The 19562-nt window shown below is 42.1% G+C and overlaps 1 protein-coding gene across 2 annotated transcripts in view; it reads right to left on the bottom strand.

The window, feature by feature from the left end:
* ARHGAP24 (Rho GTPase activating protein 24) overlaps positions 1-6367 on the bottom strand; it is a 213248-nt gene extending 206881 nt beyond the window's left edge. For both annotated transcript variants that reach the window (XR_010606098.1, XM_065633401.1), the window contains exon 1: positions 6039-6367. The gene's annotated coding sequence lies outside the window, so the exon portion shown is untranslated. The remainder of the gene's footprint in view (positions 1-6038) is intronic.
* Positions 6368-19562: the final 13195 nt, after the last annotated feature.

Genomic DNA, 19562 nt, shown 5'->3' on the forward strand with positions numbered 1-19562 from the left:
CCATCTCTGCAGTGTCAGCTGTCAAGCAGGGTGTGTAGAGCAAGACTCCCTACTTGAGGCAGCTCCAACATGCTTGAGGGAGTCTGCTCCACTTGAATTCAAGTGACCTGCTCATTTGATTCACTGCCTAAATACTCACCCTGTAAGGCTGTCCCCACACATCTCCACAGCAATACCTGGAAACAAGCTTTTGATCTTTAAAAATCAGAAGCACAAAGATTCATCGCAACTTGCTTTACACCACAAGCTCCTATCCTTCCTTATGCCCACATATTTCCAGCCAAAAAACCCACAAATCTTCACATGTAAAGCAACAGTCTGCTGTGGTCCTTCAGCTCCTTTCCATCAAGCCACAAGTTATCAGGTGATGTTTTTTCCCCTACATAAGTAACATCCAAACAAAATGGGGTTGAAACTGAACAAATGGATGACTACAATGAGACTGAAAGAATCCACCCAGCTCAGCATCCATCTCCAACTCAAGGACAAGCAGGATAACTAAGACAAGTATGCAACGATACTAGCTACCCCTTAAACTGCATTTTCCTTTTACCGACCACAACATTTTCTGTCAAGCACTTGTGCATCTTAATCACGCTTTATTTACATCTTGTGCACACTATCTCCTTTCATTTGTTCTGAGCCTGCCACCATCACTCTTGGATACACCCCGAGATTCCTGTACTGGAAAACAAGGAGAGAACTGGCCTCTGCTCACTCTTGCCCCGGCACTCATTAATGCAGATTTCTCAGTCATCTCATCTCCAGGCTGAAGAGCCCTTTCCTGCTTCGCTGTTTCTTGGACAGAAGCTGTGCTGTGTCCTTGACCATCCTTGTCACCCTTTTAAAAAACTTGTACAGTTTGATTAAGCTGCAAGCTACTAGCACTTCCAGGCAGCAAGGGACTCTCCTGGTGTCACTTCCACCCTTCTTCACATTTTTCTTCTCCCAGCAGAGGACGTGGTAGCTGGGCGAGGTTAAGGAAACAGCTCGAAAGGCAGCTTACAGAAAACACAGGATGCTGCCACTGGAGCTGAGACTGGGTCATCTGGGTAAGGATTAATTGAAAAGCTGCTTTCTCTGCCTACTGAAGGAGCACTTCACCTCCTTGCAAAACAGAGAAATAGCCCAAAATATGGAAATAGCCCAAAGCATTCTGGCCCGGACCACACTACCCCAGGAAAAAAGCATCTTTGGTTCTCTCAAACAGTGACATTTAGAGGGTTGTTACTGCCTCCCGGATACAGGAAAACTGATGGGGTTTTGCATTTTACCTTTTATAACACTTCACAATTGTTCAATTTGGCAGGCCAAGAACACCAGTCCAGTTAAAGTTTAAGCTGCTCTAAAAGCAAAGGTATTTGTAGGAAAAGGATGACAGGAGCAGGCCAGTTGGTTCTTGGAAGTAGCAGACATAAAACATGTCTTTGCTACAGAGCTACTAATCGTAATTGCTATTATACAAAATTGCACAGAACTAAATCTAGGAAAATGAAAGGTATTTCATGACAAAAACTATATAAACATTGCAAAGGAATTCAACACATGTTGCTGTAGTTTGTCTCGTTGAGCCACAGAGCATGAAAACTCCTCCAGACTAACCAGTGCTACAGTAAACAAGCCAAGTTTGTTCAAGTTAAAAGCACTGAGCTCACATGCTCTTTTAAGCCCTCTGGCTTGGTAGAGCATGATATTTTCATTACGAAAGCCCAATGAAACAAGACCTGAGCCAGGCAGAGAAAATTAAATTAAACAGTTAACAGATAAGTCACAAACCATGACCATAAACAAAAAAGCATCATACTGCAGGTGGTTTCTAGTCTCAGGGGAACATCGTATTTTGTAGTTTAGCCAATGAGCTGGAAGAAAAACACAAAAAGATCATGGCTGAAGAACTGTGCAGGTGACAAGGAGCAAGGAAGCCGTTAATTACAGAGAGGGAAGGTGACTGACAGACATTCGTGCACCAGCCTCTGTGCTCTTGCTCAGCACACACACAAGTTGTGAAGAACCGACAGCACCTGAGAGCATCCTCCTCAAGAAAAACCAAAGTCCCTGTTCAACACAACAGTCCCATCACTAGTGGCATCACAAGATTATTTAACAAGAAAAAAGAAAATTACAGTATAAAGATCACTGTGTCTCTGGATTTCACAGGACTGCACCTGAAACATTATCTCCAGCACTTATATTCGAACATCTAGCAGCATTTTGGAAAGCTGGAAACCATTTAAAGAAAGGTTAGCATAATTAAAGAACCAGAGAACATAATGAAGGAACCCTTTTACAAAGAGAAGATAAAGAAGAAGACAGTAACTCTAGAGTGAGCAGAAATTTGGATAGAGAAGGCTATTAAACATATAAACAGCTACGAAGAACCAGAGCTAACAAAGCTGGTAGTTAAAGACAGTCAAAGGACAGGGAATAGTCAAAGACAGGGATTTTTTACAAGGGCATGCGGTGATAGGACAAGGAGGAGTGGCTTTAATCTGAAAGAGGGTAGATTTAGATTAGACATAAGGAAGAAATTCTTCCCCGTGAGGGTGGTGAACAGGCTACCCAGAGAAGCTGTGGATGCCCCATCCCTGGGAGTGCTCAGCGCCAGGTTGGACGGGGCTTTGAGCAACCTGGTCCAGTGGAAGGTGGCCCTGTCCATGGCAGGGGGGTTGGAATTAGATGGTCTTTGAGGTCCCTTCCAAACCAAACCTTTCTATGATTCTATGAAATAGAGTAGTAAAGCACATAATTTAAGACTAATGATAATTACACCAAATGAATATATTGCAGAGCATTGAGAGTCTATCAAGTGACTTTCTATTAGCAGCACAGGGTATTTTTCAAAAATAAATGATCTAATTTATAATGGGAGTTAATCAAGGACCCTTATGGTTCAGTTTGGATTCATAATCAATTCAATACAAAATAAATTTACGGCTTCACTCCAGTCCTTACCAGCCACACTTGGATCACCCAAATGTAACTGGCAAAATGGCAAAGTAGTCAAAAGAGGTACAAGAAGCTGCAGAACAGGAACAAGTTTCTCAGTTTGCAGCTCCTCACCTACAGCCTGGGTGCCCCAGGTGGCTTGAGGGCACGTCCTGGGGGTAACTACTGAAGGCAAAAGTGACAGAACCGTGAGGTTTGGGGAGGCAGCTGGCTGTCCTGCTGAGGGTCGGGACACGGCAGGGACCGAAGTGAGCTGCTGCCTCACACCATCAGACTGCTCCTGGGAGCTGAGGCCCAGTGTCCAGACAAGGTCCTCTCCTGGCCCCCACAGCACCGCTGCCACCAAGGGCTGTGTGCCTGCCCCGCTGCCCTGAGCCTGGCATTTCAGCAACTTTTGATTACGTTTCTGCAGATGAAGAGTCTTAATCTGTCTCAGCACAGGGCTTGTTGATGTCTGCTATGCCACTGACACTAAATATATCAATCTTTGAGATGCCTAGTGTTTTCATACCCTTTTGAGTGCTAAAGAATTGAGCCACCTTTTTTCCCAATTCAAAAAAAAAAAGAAAAAAAAGGCAACATAATCAAGGTTTTCTAAATGAAAGCAGATAACAACTATTAAAAAAAAGAAAATCTAACTTGAAATCCTTGCTTTCAGCATAATTCAAACTAACATAGACCAATTCTTACCACTAGAACTTTCTACAGTCTTACATGTAGGAAGAGAATCTAAGCTAGAAATTTAGCCTCTATCATGTTTTTTTTTGAGTTTCTATTCCTCTCAAGACTGGCAGTAGAGTAACAAGTTTCACAAAAAGACGCATTTCCTTATTGTCCAACAACAGCCACTTGCATTACCTGGAGTCTTTAACATTACAGAAAGCCAAATTCCAGACACTGAACCAAGGAAACTATACCAGAGAGTCTCCTTTCAGTATTTTTCTTGTTTTAGAATGTCAAGACAATCTTTCCTTTCTTCCTGGCTGAAAGCTCGCATACTGGCCATTCACCCACAAGAGACTTGACAGCACAAATGTCACCCCAATACTATAGTTCAAGTGCCACAGTCAGCTCCAGGAGGTTGTTAGTTTTTTGGGGTTTTTTTTTAAATCACATCAAGCATTCCCTCTGCCCAATATAGATAAAGCCAGTAAGTAACAGCTCCAGGAATAAAGCATACTTGCAAAAGCCATCAGGTCACAATAAGCACCGAACAGCCTGCAGAGAACACAGCTTAAAGTAACAGAATGCAAATCACTTCAAGCTACATACAGTGAATTACAACTCCACCTGGTGTGTTTAAAAAAGGGGGGAAAATAAGATATTGAATCAAGCAGCAAAAGATTAAAAGGTCCTGAGAGATGTCTGTGTGCTATAGCTGCACATGGAGCTCACGGGGGTTTTCTGTTCTAGTTACTTCTGAAGACACAACCTTATCAGGAGTTCAACCTAATACTTGTGAGGCAATTTCCTCTAAGAGATCTTCATCTCTAGCTTTCTAAAGTCCATCTTCAGAAAACTGAAGCTAGTTGTAGGATCACTACTAAAAGCAATCTTCACGGCCCAGCCTGCAAACAACAGGAGACTCATGTCAAAGGAATAACTCGCACCCTTGCACCCAGAAGCACATTGCCGTACAGGGCAGCGAAGTTGTGCCTTCTATACAGAATTATATTGTTAGCTGAACTTTCTACATGACTTAACATTTGTTACTTACTGCAGGGGTTTGTTTTGGTTTTTTGGGTTTTTTTTGAGTGGGCACACTATTTATTCCAGACCAACCCTATCTAGTTTTATTGAAGAACGAATGCCAAGTAAAGAGAAGAAAAAAGCAGCCAAGAGACAAGACAGCAATCAAAGAAGTGGCAGACAAATAACTTCGATACCATGCACAAAGAAATATGAGTCCAAAGCACATTTATTTTTAACACAAATCACTGTATCATATACTAGAAGATGCCTTTTGCAACAACAAAACCTGCCACAACACAAGAATTTCACGGGACTGGAGACCAGCACTTGACTCTCAGTCTTTCCTTCTGTCTACCTCTGCATGCCTTCTGTGACTATGAGATGCCACCTAAATGACTTTTAGCTAAGATGCTTTGCCCCTTGTATTGATAAATCCCCCTCCCTTAATTCTCACCTCACAGGGAATCCTCTTCTCCTGAGTGCACAGAAGATATTGTCATGTTACTACACCGCAACAGAAAAACTTAACCTAACAGCATCTTAATACCTGCTAATCTACAAAGAGTTATTGCCCTCTCCCAGCAACCATGCTACTTAAAAGAGTTCAGATTAATATTAGACAAATGTAGTGTAATGAAGTCACTACACTACACAGAAAATTAAATTGGTTTCTTATTTCTACCTAGACAAGACTTATCTAAAAAAAACCTCTGCTGTTTATTTCCAGACATCTGTTGTACAAATGTTTCTATCATCAAACATTAATTATTTACTAGTCTCCAATCTGCTGAAAGAAGAAAATCCCCAAACTGACAACACAGATGCATGTTACTGCTAAGAAAGATGAAAGATAAGTATTCTGTATAAGCCGACCAAAGAAAAAGAGAAGACAATTACTTCCTTATCTTAAAAAGAAATGCACTCAGTAGCTCTAAAATCCTCTGAAGACTCCCCAACTCTTCTGTGATTACAATCAAAGTGCTTATTGTAAAATCTTTCCCAGTGAGGGTGTTATCTCTAAAAGCCTGCTACAGACATTTGTGCAAACGGAGGAAACACTAATAGAACCATCACAAATCCAAATACTAACATCGGGACTGCAGAAAGCACAAAGGGCTTTTGCTTTTATTTCAGCCAACAAGTAGCCAGAAGACACATACTCTATTTGTACCCCTGAAACCAACAAAAAGGAATCCTGTTATAAAGTATTTAACATTGTTAAGAAATAACAGCACACAACACTTGAAGATGCCTCCACACACTCCCCGCCCCGGCAGACAAGAACAGCCGTAACAACACAGACAGCTGCTGCCACTGCTTCCTGGTCTGCAGCGATTACTTGTCCTGCAAACACCACACAGTTTTGTCACCAAGATAAAAATCACATCAACGCAACCTACCTTGGTTTTAGCTGCAGTGCTGTCTCAGTCCAGCAAGAGCTCCAAAACTGCTCCGGATCAAGACTGCTACCTTCCACAAGCAGGGTCGATACTCTCACCCATAAACACAGTGGCTTCTCAAGACAAATTCAGAAACGGTGACAGCTTGTTTCAGCTTGACTGCACTTGGAAGTTTCTTTTCCTTCCCCTTCTCTCAACCGCTCAGACGATCTGTGCACACACAGGGTGACCACCACCACGCAGGAGCCCCACGTTCCCACTGTATGTCCTCGAGAAATCCCAGCTGCCACACGAGAAGCAGCCCAAGAAGTTAGAAAGAGCGGCTCTGTGTGTACGAATGTGTAAATATACGGTACGAGAGGCTGGAACGGCCTCCCAGGGCCAGCCTTGGGTTTCGGATTTCATTGGCAGCTCTGGAGCGCGCCAGCAGCGCTGCTGCTGCGCCGGGGAGGAATCCGGCTCCCTCCTCAGACATCTCTGGAAATTCCAGTGACACGAAACCCACTGGGAGACCCTCTGTCAACCACTTCACCACGCTTGCCACTGTCGGTGCTGGGGAGCAGGCTCTGCGCTCCCTCGGGGGTACGACACAACGGGCTGTACACACGGGGATTTCTCACAGCCCTGCCTTGCGCCTCTGCCCGACACCTTGCCCTTCACACACGCAGCAGCAATAGCATCGTGCCCTCCGGACAAGGGGCTCCTCTCCTGTTGCACTTGTAGAGAGCCACCAGCTGACACACAGGCACACTGTGTCCCTACGCAAAATTCTTCCCGCCCCCTCCCCCCCCCCGCCCCTAATTTTGCCTGTGATACCTCTTTAGTCAATGAAATGCACCTTGACTCGCTTTCACCTGCCTGCATGTCTGCAATTTAGTACAACCGTCTCTTTAAGAAGGACGAAGGAGTTTACCTGTTGTGTACGCGAGGGAGGTCTCCATGGGGCCTGTGCCAGCCAGGCTGCGTGCCTTCCCCACAGGCCAGGCGCTGACTCAGTCACACAGCAGAAATCATAATGGGAATTATGATGGAAACAGCAACCGTAACCAGGTTTCAGGAGCTGCCGTTCCCTCTCAGAACGGCACGACTCTGCCCTCGGCTCCCGGGTGACTCAGCGACCGTGAGGCCACACTCTTCCCCATCATCAGAGAGGGCAATCAATGATTTGTAACCTCCGTCCTCCCTCCCATCATCTCACTCCAGCACACCAGACCCCACAGTACTGGTTTTAGGTGGAAGCACAACCTCTCTTGGAAAATCCTGATTTCTCTCTGTTACTGGTCTAGGTTAAACAAGACCCTCCTTTCAGATCCCCATCGGAAGACAAAAAGCACCACAATGAGAACGTGAGAAAAAATTACTACCACTAACACCTGTAAAGAGCACAACATTATACCTGCAAGTCCAAGCAGGGTTCTTCATACTGTACACACTAACGACAAAACCCTGCCCATTTTCAGCTACACATACAGGGCACGTGGCGTTCCTCTGCTGATGGGAGCTGGAGTACCTGGAGTAGCTGTACGAGAAACTGGAAAAGTATTTTGCATGACCCAGAATCTCAGCATCTGATGAGTCTGCAGCTTGGACAGACACACTCCCCCTGATTTCCCTCCCACATCCCATTTCTCCCAATTTTGCATTTGCTGGTTCTGGCTTCACACAATGGGACAACATTAAAAAAAATCCTGCATACTGCAAGAATTAGTTACAGCCTTTTGAAGGCAATCAGTTTTCCAGCCAATTCCTCAGGTTATGAAGTTTTCAATAAATTAGGTCTGAAGAGCATTTGCATTTTTTTAACATATAATATACTATAGCTTATAGCAGTGGTAATGGGATATTGCTGCACTGGAGCAGCTTCTACTTGTAAACAAACAAACAAAATCAATAGGATGCCTGGTTATCCATATTGAATCAAATCTCTTAATTCTGTGCCTCACTACCGCAGCAAGAAAGGCTAAGACCAGACCTCACAGCATCCAGCACAGACACCAGTGTGCAAATGAAAGGGAATACTCAAAACACTTTCCTCACCTTCCCAGCTTGTCATGAGATAGCCAGCCAGAAGAGGTAATTACATAAGCCACTCAGTGCAAAGGGCTGGCCCTTGCTCCTGTCCCTGGGAAAGAAGCCCACACAGATAAATCAACAAGGAGACAGAGCAAAGCCATTCCCATCAGCTCTCTGCCAAATGCGGAGATGAAGCCCGCAGAAGTCCTCAGCATCAGGGGCTGCACGCTGCACCCCAAAATGCAGCTTGTCCCAACAACCACACCAGTTTGAGGAAACCACTGAATCTTGCTGACACTACACCGGTATAATTTTTTTTCAAAGAGCAAACAGGGTGTACAGATACAGGGCTGCTCAGGAAGAGAAAGAAGACATGCCAAACTTTAGATGGCAAGGAAGAGAACAGAATTAAACACACGCACAGCAGGATACCTGTGCTGGCCTTCGGTTTGGTTTGCTGCCAAATGCAGGCTCACAGGGATAAGAGCCAGAATGACATACTAGAAAAAACATTTTTTTAATGGGCTGGGAAGCCTTCCACTACCAAGGACCATGCCTGCCCTGATGAGGTGCCTGTACATAGGGGAGCCTCACTTTATGCATCGCAGTAATTGACATTATATAGAAACTTAACTCAAGCACTTCTGTAACATTCTCTGCCACTCTGCGCCTTTCCTTTATTTGAACAACAGCCATATTAACACACAAGACCTCTTGTTTAAATTATAGGAAATTACTGTTTTCTTACTGTACTGTTCTCTTAAAAGAGAAGTAACCCCAGGGAATTTCCAGCTACCAGAGAGAAAGGAGAGAGGCACAATGTGCTTCCAGAGACACAGAGGAAAGAAGCTGTGGGGCAGACTGGAAGCACAGGCTGCAGCAGCGAGGAGCCGCAGAGCCTCTGCTCCTGCACCAGACCAGCTTGCACACAACAGAAAGCTCACACACAGCCCTGTGGCCGCGACACGGGTGCTGCCAAATTCTGAGCTGCAAGGCTGCTCATCCTTGAAGAACTGCATGCTTGAAGTCTGGCTATTAATACATTATTACAACTAAACAATGAGGAGACCTTTTGTAGTCAGATTTCCTTCCTTGCTCCACTTACTGGTGGCCTTTTGCTACTGTTCTCTCTGCAGCAGTTATGGTTTGCTAGCAGATATTCTTCTGAAGTTGAGTTTCAGACTGTAAAGCAATTCAAATTTTCAGCCTTATGGGCTCATTTTTAATATGTACTGAAATCCTTCAGCCTACCATGTACCTTCTATGTGTACATCATCAATAACCAGCCATTCATTAGCTCCAGGAGGCCAGCAGGAACAGGTCTATCACTGGAAGCATTTTATCCCACTCCAAGCAGTACACAGAGAAGGGTAAGAAAAGCCTGGTTTGCTGCTGGGAGGTACCCAGGTAGTCTTCCATGCCAAGACTGCTCATATCCAACCAACTCCTTGGATACCAAACCTGAGCAGACTGAGATGCTTCAAAGACTTGACATGGCAGGGAACTAAGATTTTGAGTCTTTCCTTAAGGAAGAAATAACACTTTGTTTTTTGTTTTTTGGGTTTTTTTCCAAAATGTCTAATGGGACAAACCAGAAGCGGTTTACCAAGCGATCAAACAAATGGGAAGGATGAAATCTACATTTGCACAGGACAGCTGGGGTTTGCTCAGCCCATGGCACACTGATGGCCAAGCACAGGCAGTTCCAAACGTAATTCTACCCCCCTAGACAAATGGGCTCCTTTGGCAAGTGAGGTCACTTAGTTGGGGGGCAGCACACCTTACTCCACTCCCCTTTTGCATGCTCATCTTATGTAGAAATGGATCTGTAATTACTACCACCACCGAACTGCTTACAGTGCACTAAGCCTCTTGCCCTTAAATCTTTCCATACCATTGGAAGCAGCAAATTCACATTGTTGCTCTGTGCAGGGCCTCACCTCACTTGGTCACTTCAGAAGCCATAACAAGTTAGTTGTTTTAAATCAACTGCTAAAAGTCACTTCACGGCTCTTGACACCCAGAGATATACACTTAAGAGTTCTCACCCACAGGAACGCAAAGAACAACCAAAAAAATTTAATTCATTAAGTTAAGCTTTGCTGGCATTTGCTGATCTAGCAAAAGCGGGTTTGCACAGCTTGTGAACTTCAGGGATTACACATAGGAGACTCGCTCTTTCTCTGTATGTTCGTGTGTGTATATATATATGTGTATATATATATATATACACACACACACATAAAAATACACACATGGTCATTGGAACAGGGCTCTCTGCAGGTACCACTGCAGTCTGGGGAACAAAGCAGGCAAATGTATAAGCAAGGAGGAAAACCCACCACTTCTATCCTGCGTAACTAAACCCAGAAGGCACCTGCTGCCCCTGCAGTTTCTGTTGGCTACTACCGATATAGAAGGTGATACTAAATTCACTACACATTGCAGAAAATATTTTGTCATCCTATTCTCACTGGTTATGTTGCACAATAGTAAAGGTCGGGCAGTCATTTCCCATCTTCAGTTTCACAGAAATCAGTTCATCTTATCCTTAACTCACTCACAGATGCACTCTGTCTTATCTCCCCAGGGCCCAGAATATTTTGGAAGATGCGGAATTTTTTAAACACCACTGTTTTAACTTTTGTTGGATCTTTTTGAGTGCTGGATCATCACTATTTTATTTATCCAACATCACAGCTGTCAATAAGAACTGGAATTTAATACAGCACGTTTCAGAAAAGAAAAAAGGCTACAAGGGTAAAAAAAAATGACACATCACTGAATCAATATTCTTCTGTAGAAATCATTAGTCCCCAACAATAAAAGGACAAGTCACACTCAGTATTAATCGACACCACCCTGAAAAGAGGCTTAAATCTCTACTGTTTCCATAGGGGCAGATTCTGCAAGATGTTTCACAAATGAGTAAAGCTACTTATACTAACAGACCTACAGCACAGACATGCAACTGCACAAGAGACAGGGCCAAAACCCAGCATATCTGAAAACAGACTGGAAATTGCTAAGATCTTCCTTATACATGCAGGGAACTTCTACTTATAGTCATCAAGAATGTTTGGATAATTTGTGCATCTTCAAATCTATCAAAATCTATCTGTATATCTGGGAATTATTTTATCCCAAGAACCCACAGGCACGCAGTCACTTTCACATCTGCCTCCCTCAACAGTAGTAAGATATTTCTCACCAGTTTGTAGATTTTCTGCTTTCTCTGCCTTACAACTTCTTCCAGCCCTGCACTTGGCAACTGAACCTCACATGCAACTGTTAGTTGCACTCAGCAGCATACTAATTCCTAACTACACGTCCTTTATTCCAGTCTAGAAAACTAGGTCTAATGTAGGACTCAGAAGATGTGCATCAACTCACATGGGAGAACTGTAACCTTCAATTTAAAACAAGTTTTACCCCACTTCCCTCTTCCTTTCTGTGCAAGTGCTCAGAATAACTGAGTGTTTAGGTTGGATGTCAGTACTCAGCAGAGAATTTCTCCTCCTCTTATAAAAGCCCAAACACTCTTATCTGGTCTAGTTCCTCCAAGTCTAATTGTTGAGTCTAGAGTTGTACTAAAAACATTATGAATAACAAAATGGGTTATCCTGGAAGCTGATTTAACTAAGTTCTGATCGAGAAAAAGATGGTCATCCATGTAATATGTGTTTCAAATTATACTAATGCATTCCTTAGAACTAAAAAAGTGTTAGAAGACACAGAAGAGGGCTTCAATATAAATGATGATTTACAGTGACAAATCCATACAGAAATGTAGAAACAAGATGACCAAGATCAGGTACACCAACAGAAAGTTTTAAAACTAATGTTTTTGTTTAAGCACTTGGTAACAACATTTGACTCTCTCACAAGGCTGTTGCCAGGATCTTGGATTAGATCTGATTTTGCACCACTTGGCTCTGATTTCCTAAACATCTTCCAATATTTCTCCAAGATCACTTTGGAATTAGTCCTTAGTAGCATAAACACAATATTCTTTCCAGGCAATAAAGCAAATTTCATTTGGACTCACAGGACAGGCAGAAGGTAACTGACCTTGTGTCTTTGGCCAGAAACACAGAACACAAGCGTTTGTATCCCTACAAGGGATGGCAGCAGGCAGGAAGGAATAAAAACAGAAATCCCCTTTCTAATGTAGCCAAGTCAAAGCTCACACCAGCAAAATCTGGATCGTGTTTGCACGACACTTTCAAATAGAACGTTTACTTCTGTTCCTTCCTATATACAGTAAAACCTTCCGATCTAAGGATAGCATGGGTTTTCTTCCCAGTTTGACAACAGACGTTTAGCAGAGTCCTTAGTGCCATGCAAAAATAACATATGGGGTTTTTAAAATACATTAAAAAGCAATAAGAACACCACCACGCAACAAAGAAACGGATCTTCCTAGCAGCTGAAATTCATGTGGTAAAAAGTCTAATTTTTTAGCCTGTTACTCTTGGGAACACTGACATTGCAAAAAAACCCAAACCAAACCAAACCAAAACAAAACAAAAAAAACACCCCACACTCTTCCCCTTAAAAATGAACACTGACACCACAGCACTTGTGTTCTGCTATATATTACATAAAGCTCTTCAGTTGTCCATTTAGCAGCCGCAGCAACCTAGCTGAAATTAGTATTAAAATGGCCTCTGCTACAATAAAAGCTTGGTACATCATCTCTGTACAGTTCATGTTATAGGGACTGGTATCACTCAAGTTAAACCAAAGAAGTGCTTTGGTTTAAATAAACCCCATGTCAAGCAGGCCCAAGATGTCAGGAGGCAGGAGCAGCCACCCTGTGACTGATCTGTCTTTCAAGCCATAAGCCACACCACACTTCAACTCAACCAGCAAAGCTTCAGCCCTTCCAAACTCAGCTTACTTCCTCAGTGCTGTTACCACGTTTTGCCTTTTTTTGGAAACCCTTGAAAAGGATTCATTAACAAAGACAGTCACTTTTTCCGCAAATGGCTGAAATAGCAAGAACAACTTCCAGATACCAGTACTAAAAGAATGTGGTGGTTTGCACGGGGAATGAACTTGACTTCGAACTTTTCACTTTGCTTGAGTTCATTACAGAAGTCTCCAGTCCATATTATCTTTTCTCTCAGCCTTATACAAGTCCAGATACTATATGCCTTGAATAGAAGCAGTTAAAATTAGTCAAACAGCTTAAAATTCAGACTTAGTGTTGGCTTATATCAACAAATTGTGAAAGAACTTTTAACACCACTGAGTCTAGCTTCCTTAGTTAATTTAGCTTGTTTATCAGAAAAGCCATATTGTCAATATCAACAATTCCATTACAGATTCAAAAATATTTGGTCATTTTCTTAAAGACTACAATCATGGAGTCCTGAGATACATATGCCATGAATTATGCCCTTCAGTAAAATATACACACACAGAGTACCTAGAATCTGAAAAAAATACAGACATTTAAATTATACGCCACCAAATCAGAAGACTAATTAAAATTATTTTAACATTTTAATTACCATCTCTGTTTAGTACAAGCTCACAGTCATTTTTTCCTTTTAGATGAGGCACTTAATATTGCCTCTAACTTTGAAGACTGTACAAAAAAGGATAACAACCTTCCCGCAGAATCACTGCAAATATAAAGATTGCTATGGGAAGACATAACTACAGACTATGTCTGTTGCACTAAAAATACTATGTTACTATACTCTGATATGCAAAAAAATGCATTACAGGAATGCAAGACAGAAAATAACCTCTAGCAAAACCCCAAAACATTAGGTCAGGATTTACTTTTGTGATACACCTGAAACATAAATACACAAGAATGCAAGCAGAGCTTAATAGTATAGTTATGTTTCTGCTAAATGGTGTTTAAATGCATAGTCTCACCTTCTTGTTATAGATGTAGACTCTGAACAAATCTACTTCCACAAGCAACATACCAGCTTAAGCAGTAGAAAAAAACCAAGTCACAAGAGCTCAGGGTATCTCACCACTGGCCAATCTTCCTCCTTCTCAAGTCACTTGGAAGCGAATGTTATTCATCAAAAGTAACCAGGAGCTCCGGTTTACACTGCCTTTCAACAGGCTGCATGGAAAAACAGAAACATCCACCCTGTAAAGCAGTAGTACATTTACAAGGGAAAAAACCAGCACCTCACAGTGAGCCTGAACACAGGAATAAATAGATCAGACACAATGTATTTAACACAGATAAAACATAGAGAAAACCCTCAGCAATTACCTAAGTGTCACTGTGTCTGTACTTCACAGTCTCTGTGACTTCCACCGAGCTGTCCGCATACCCTGTCCAGAGGGCACTCATTCACACAACTGTCAAGGCTCACCTCTGAGGAGAAATATGAAAACACCACAGAGAACATCTTCCTGGGGTGATATTGTACGGCTTCCTATGCTTTCTTGTAACAAAAAGCGTTTACAGCAAGCGTACAGGTACAGTTATTGCATGATGCATAATTTGTGTCCGTTTAAAAATCCCCAACTCCAAATCTACCCCAGCAATGACTTCTGTTGACATCTGCAGCAAAACATCACCCCGAGTCAGTCACTGTTACATTAGTGAAGAACGAGTATAGAGCGGTAGGAAGTCAGTAGCCCAAACACCTTTCAATAGGAAATATCTCTGGTATTTAGGATGGAAGAGTTGAGAAAATGAACACAGCCATTGCCATTGTATTTTACCCTGGCAGTACATGAAAAGGAAGAATCTAACAGAACCAAAAATGTTTAAGAGACACAGATTCTGCAAGGGCAGTCCCAACCTGTTGGGCTGCAGCTCTAAAGAGTAATAAGCCTCATCAATGAATTACATAATTTAAGATGAAAAGGGAAACAAAGCTCAGATGAACATGACAAGATCACAACACACAAAACCAACAACAAACAAACGAACACAAAAGAGAGCAAAAACTAAACAGGATCATTACACAATTTGTCCACAAAATTGTCTCCTGCACAAAACAACAGGCTCAGTCACCAGGAAAGAATTAGACATTTTAGTTTTGAAGACTTGTATAAGGCAGTAAAAAACTCCACATATAGTGTTTCTTGGTCAGCTGTCATTAGTGAACAAGTGTGATTAGTAAGTAAGTTAAGGGTTATGGAAACAAACAACTCTGTTCCATGTTACTGCAGGACTATTTTAAGGAACGCATCACCAAAGAGGACTGCTAAAATGCCTTCAATTCACACAATACAGTTACTGTGCCAAGACTGCTACTATCAAGACTTGTGCAGTGCCTTACAAACTGAGCACGTTATTTCCCAGGTTGTGCATATTTCATCTTTTCACAGACATTCTTCCAGGTGCAAGTATCCTTTCTAGTCCTTCTCATTACATCTTCATGATAGAAATTGTCACACATTAGGTGCCGTGAATATATAATACTTGCACGAAATAGGTATCTGGATCTACCATCACCAACACATTGTATGCTGGAGGAACCTTGGTCATTTTCAAAGAGCTCTAGTAAAGCCACAGAAGATCTGCTTGCAGGCTGCTGCCAGTGAAATTTATACTGCAATAATCTGTGTTCCTAAAACATCCATCACTACTACTTTCAAGGAGAGATGCCCACAGGCTGCTATCAGGGGCTGATAACATCCACCATATTACTACTTAAACAAGTCTTTCCATATATATTTCAATTTTCTACTCCTCTGAAAAGCTTACCGTCAGTGTGCCATTGACCAATATATCAAGGTGTATTAAAACTACTGATTTGTATCACAGCAGACAGTACTTATTCATTTCCTCAAAATCCTTCTAGGAGACTCACCTGATTTTTGTTCATGTTATGAACGCGATCTTATTACCCTAGCACTGAAAATGCTTTTATTAAGCCTGCTGTTGCTTTCTTTCATTTCACTTGCTTTTTATTTTAGTGGTGGTATCACCAAATGCCTGAGCTTCTTTAAAAAAACGTATTTAGGCATATATCTGCACAGTTAGTCTACTTAGACACCCAGGTCAAAAATGATTAAGCAACATTCAGTGCCTCACCAGCGTTATGGCTCACTTAGACTTGGTTATCTTCTGCTTCCCTTTACCTGTGGTCCTGGCTAGATGAAATTGAAATAAAAGTTCAAACCCATAAAGCTCAGATGGCTTTTTCTAGTAGACCGTTCACTTTCTGTCAAGTCTCACTAACAGTTCTTGCTGCACTTCAGCTTTACTGCATGATACATTATTTCTCATTACTGTAAATCAAGTCTTACCGTCGCCATTATATGACGCAGATTTAAACTAGCAAAGTGAAGCTAAAAAATAAATCAGGAAAGATGAGATGTAATACCACACAGATTTACTGATTGCTAGTCCCAGCCACTTTGATCACATGTCCCTTGGTTACACCTTGAGCACCAAGAAGCTGAGCACTCAAAACTGCAGCAATGTTTGCCATTCTCCATTATACATTTCATATCAACTGGAGATAAGGAACACCTGAGCTGTACTTCAGCCCAGCAGTGGCACAGTCCAGCTATTGATGGCTCACTGTAAAGCTCTGCCTAACTCTGAGAGAAAACATTCTTGCCTTTGGACACTAAAAAGCAGCCAGTTAATATGTTTATCCATCACCTCCCAAACTCATTAGTATAGCATCTTTCTACAAGACTTTCTACAGTTATGTTCCCTGTGTTTATCCCCTTTTTCTCTGAAAACAGCATTCAGAAAGGCATCAAGAACAACTAGTGAAATCACATGGATTTAAAGACGACAGCACACAGCCCTCACTGTCACTCTGCAGTAAGTCAGCTATGAGCTCTCAAAGCATCACCAGAGATTTTGGAAATAAGCACAAACTATTTCCTGTACAATAGCACAGAGCTGAGAGCTAGAACAAATACAGCTACAGCTCCCTGCTTCAGCTGGAGAGACAGTTGAGTTTTTAAGCACTAACTGACAGCTGCTTAACATTTACTCTGCTCCACTGTTTGCTTTGGAAGCTTTCAGGATCTCCCAAATAAGCTCTTCAAATTCCAATAGGGGATTCAAGTGACAGATAGCTCTAGCAACAGATTCAATATTAAAAGAAAACAGAGCAGTCCAAGGTTCTTTCTCTTCCCTTCTTTTGGGTGCATCCTGAGGCATGACTGACAATCCTCCATCTCAAACAGTAACACTTAGTACAAAATACTACAGAGAGCTCTTGAACCATTTAATTTTAACCATATGGCAAAATCAGGCTTTTATCTTCATAGTCCAAAAGCCCCATTTGCCAATCTGCCTACTTCCCCTGGATTGAACATAAATAAGGACCTCTTCCTGCTATCCCATAAATGAATGCCACTCCAGCATCTGTCCATTCTTCTCCCACATACAGGCTATTTGCAAGGCCATTCAGTTAAATCAGTCCTTTCACTGTGTATTTTATGCCTTCCAGGTGCTTAATAGAAGTCTTTCAACAGAAAAAATATCAACTAGCTCTCAGATTTCTCTCTTGAAACGCCACAGTCATCTGTTCTTCTTCCCCCTAGAGCTCTCCACGGATACCACTCCCTTCATCAAGACCCTTTACCCAAGAAGAACCCTTGCCACAAGAAGAGAATTTTTACACCTGAATTTTTTAAAGCACCTATATTATGCTTGGCACAGAGGTCTACCTTAAGTCCCTGTGACAGTTTCCCCAACATTACACAAAACAGATGCAGTGAGGGGAGGTGATGCTGTGAGCAGAGGTTGCATGGGATCAGATATTCAAATGAAGCAACATAATTGGATATCTAATAATGTAAATAAAGGCTTCTGCACTCATCTCCACATGCCTCATTTAGTTTTAAATTTCAGAACCTAATTTATGTCTGATGACCTGTGTACTCAGAAAGTTTTAATTCCATAGATTTTTTTCAAGGTGTCATGGCAAATGACCTCCTCCTCCAGACAGGCAGCCACAGAAATGAAAAGGGTGACTTCGTGCAACAACGAGATAATTAAGGCTATTACTTTAAGAATAAAAAAATGCTTCCCTTCCTCAAGTACTCAGAGCAATGCTTTCAAATCACCAAGGCTAAACAGTGAGGATTACCTACTTCATGCAGTGTAGTCCAGGCTCGATGACAGAGACCTGTCACTTTTTTACTCCAGTATTTCATCAAGCAATTTAACTAAGGCTGGTGAAATTTGTATTAAATGCACATATAAAGGACTTGGCATACCGGTTGTGGTGTTGTTTGCTTGGTTTTTAATTTCATCTCATTTTTAGAGAGATTATCTGCTGCCCCTCATAGGCAAGCAAGGCACAGGAATCAACAGTCACTGCTCCCGAGCTTCTTCACGGCCGTGGAAGAATCCTCCTGTGACAGACATCCACACCCAAAAAAGGAGAAACTAAGACTGGACCTGCTATTTCCAGAACGAAGTACCTCACTTCGTTCGAAGTGCTCCCAGGAAAGCTCGCACGAAGATGCTCCCAGGAAAGCCTCAATCATGCAGTTTTCCTCGTCATGAAGGAAGCTATCGCCTCTCATTCTTCGTAGGCAGGAGCATTTCTAAGTCAGCACACAATTCCAGAATCCAGATTCTACAACAAATGCTGAAAAACAAGGGAGTGATCTGACAAAAGCTACCAGTGATTCACATCTGCCTCACACACTGTGCATTACTGTGTCAGCTACCAGGAAACAAACTAGTGAATAAAAATATATGCTAAATCCCAACAGCTAGCAAGTGAGACTAAACTACAAACTTGAAATTCGGAACCATATTTAGCTTTATGGGTAACTATCAATGGAATAACCTTCCAACAGTTATGCTTGACTCGCCATTACCAGAACTCTTCAAAGCTTCAACATGAGATACCAAACAGAAATTACAGGCTTCCCAGAATTTAATACCAGGTTTCCCTCAAGGTCTCTTCCACACTTGACCATCTCCACAATCTGACACATCCTTTCTGACTTTCTATCTTTGCTGCTAGAGATCTGCTTATCTCCATTTAAGGAGAAGCAGTCCTGAAAGGCTTCAAGGGAACACCGAATAACCAGAAATTGTCCACTTACAAGACAACTAGCAAGGAGCATTCACTATTCAAACAACAGCTGACAGAGGAACAGCATCATCTGTCTCATCTCTACCAAGCCTTTCACAGCAAGATCCGAGCCCTAACAAGTTGAAAGCTTCTCCTGTTTTTAACTCCTTTTCTTGGTAAGTGACTCTCCTGCTCCTGCCCCAGGCTAGGGAGGACCTTCCCCCTTGTCTGTGTGTCCTCCAAGCTCATTATTCCAGGATAGCTAAAATACCAAGCGGGTCATCTGGAAAAGAGTGCCCAAACACATGTTTATTAAAGAGATTATTCGAATCCATATACTGCTGAACAGATATCTAAGGCATCAATTAAGAAAAGTCTTATACTATCAACACACTGGAAAAATAAAGGTTTTGAACCGATATTGCAATACAGAGAGTCTCGACTTGATGGTCCAATTCATTTATTTTATGAACACCTTTGACTCTGAGGTAAAGCGTTTACTATCAGACAAAAACAC

This window comes from Caloenas nicobarica, chromosome 4, assembly GCF_036013445.1.
Source record: "Caloenas nicobarica isolate bCalNic1 chromosome 4, bCalNic1.hap1, whole genome shotgun sequence".
In the NCBI taxonomy this organism is placed as follows: Eukaryota; Metazoa; Chordata; class Aves; order Columbiformes; family Columbidae; genus Caloenas; species Caloenas nicobarica.